General features: G+C 39.6%; 1 long non-coding RNA gene across 1 annotated transcript in view; it reads left to right on the forward strand.

Moving 5' to 3' along the window:
• The window catches only part of LOC112159320, a 9,060-nt gene extending 7,148 nt beyond the window's left edge, over positions 1 to 1,912 (forward strand). The window contains exon 2 of the long non-coding RNA XR_002921462.2: positions 1,487 to 1,912. This is a non-coding gene — a long non-coding RNA (uncharacterized LOC112159320). The remainder of the gene's footprint in view (positions 1 to 1,486) is intronic.
• The last annotated feature ends 384 nt before the right edge of the window (positions 1,913 to 2,296 follow it).

A 2,296-nucleotide genomic window follows, 5' to 3' on the forward strand; every position in this document is an offset into this window, starting at 1 on the left:
GCTTCAACGAAGTGTCTGTCGGTTGGATCGGGTGTCAAGAATAAGGACTTTTTCTCTGATGTCATTTGACAACCACACCAATTTAGTACGTCAAATGACGTCATTGACAGATGTATACGCATGCGCACAAATCAGGATTCGTTTATTTATTTATTTATCTATTTATTTATTTATTTATTTATCAATCATAGTATTCTTGAATAAATATCCTAAAATAGCTTTCAAAAGATGCTTTAGGGAGTCGAACTGCCAGAAAGCGGGAGGAGCCTCGCACCCGGGTCTGGAACATTCTTCGTTATTTTTATGCGCAGCTTTTCACCGCTAAGAAGATGAAGGGCTCGTTCATTTCAGCACCTGCTTAGAAACGGGAAGGACATTTTAAGACTGGATTTAGATGCAAAACTCAGAATAAAAGCTCCAAAATGCTTATTTCGCGCAAAGGTGCTTTAAAAGAACTCTTTTATTTTGAAAAATAATGGAGAAAACCGCTTCAACGCGGCTGCCAACTGTCACGCATTGGGCATGAGACTCTCGTGTGATTTCTCTCTCTCACGCCACTCCTCTATTTCTCACGCTGAAACACAATAAAGTTATTTGATTTTTTTAAGTATCTGTTTGGACTGAATAAACTTTCGTAAGATCCATAAATGCTGCCAGCAGAGACTGTGGTGAGTCACTTACAATAGTGGGGATCATTGTTCACGCGGATGTGCGCGCAACCACCTGCTGAGCCGCACTCGCAAGTGTGCGCATCTGAATTATACGGCAGCATTGCTTTGGTGTCACGGATGCTGTCATTCTCCAGTCATTAGTGAGGTGCGCGCACTGAGCCAGTCCCTGCCCGCGCGCAAGTGCTTTACGAAGGGCTTGTGCGCGTGATCCGTACGTGCCCGTGAGATCCCCGCGTTGTATGTCCACACTGATTGTGATTTTCAAATGTTTTCATTTCTAATAGGCTGCGCGCAGACAGCACGCACCCACCTGCCCATTGAACAGAACTAATGGGCTGTCTGCTCAGTGCGCGCGCGCGGAGGGGGGCTGCGTCTCACCCCTTCACCTTTACAGAGCTGGATCTATGGCTCTGTGGAGAGAGTTTAATCTTTTGGATCAGTTCATTTCTAAAGACTCTATGTTTATTCCTGGAGTTCATTCATATCAATATTAATAATCACAGGTAGGATTGGTTTTTATTTATTTATTTTTTATTTAACCTTTATTTAACCAGGTGGAAAACCCGTTAAGATCCTCAAGACCCGTTGATGGTCTGAGATCTGAAGCAGAATAGTTCAAATTCAGATTTCACATCAATAGAGTTTGAATTATTATCAAAATATCAGTAAAAGCTTCAATTAAAATGTATTTTAAGAATTTGGTTAAACTGCATAATCATAATCAAAAGATCATTGTAAATGTTTTCACCATAAAAATATAAAGTTGAAGTTTGACATTCAGAGATTATTTCTACTATGTGATTTATCTCTCACAGCTTACAGAAACAAGACTGGTCCGGATGTTTACCGTCACTGCAAAGCTGGTTCTGGTTCTGCTCCACTCAAAACCAAGACCAGTTTGGTCCTGGATGGAACTTTATCATCACTAACAGTTAAAACTAAAGACCTTGAGCCATGTTCAAGTGGGAGCCATCCACCGAAATTCTCAAAGCTCAAAAAGTAACAAGAGTCACAGAGTTTGTTACTTATTTTTGTCAGATGTCTTGTCTTAATATGAGTATGTAGTTTAGCTTGTTTTTTCTTGTGTTATTAAGGTGGATGATTTATGTTGCTCTCATAGAATACACAAGAGAACTGGACAGAGTAACCCTGCCTTCCTCACATTATAGGAAGTACCTGCAGGCTCCAGAAAGCTAAAATCCTGTAGACTTCTATAGAGAAATAAACAGCTGTTACTCGTTCTATTTGTCAGAATAATCATTGTTGCTCTGATAACTTTTTTAACATCTTCCTGCAAAACCTTTTTTTCTCCATGATATTTCTTTATTGTAAGTTATTCAAGTTTATAGTGGCTGATCAGATGCATCAATGGAAGCGGCGCCCCCTGGCCCACACGATGAACATCTGAAATGTTTGATTCTCCACAGCTGTTATCAGTGGATGGGAGGCTGACTCCTGATTAGCAACAGTAGTTGCCATAGAAATGTTGACTAAAAAAATTCTTAAGAGAGTTCGTGTTTTTCTGAGTAAGAGTATGTATAAAGAAAAAGTCTAGAGCACCGTAAATAAAGAATCAAAAATTGAGGAATAAATCTGGTTATTGTTACTGATCATTATTAAAGTAT

This window comes from Oryzias melastigma, linkage group LG8, assembly GCF_002922805.2.
Source record: "Oryzias melastigma strain HK-1 linkage group LG8, ASM292280v2, whole genome shotgun sequence".
Taxonomy (NCBI): domain Eukaryota; kingdom Metazoa; phylum Chordata; class Actinopteri; order Beloniformes; family Adrianichthyidae; genus Oryzias; species Oryzias melastigma.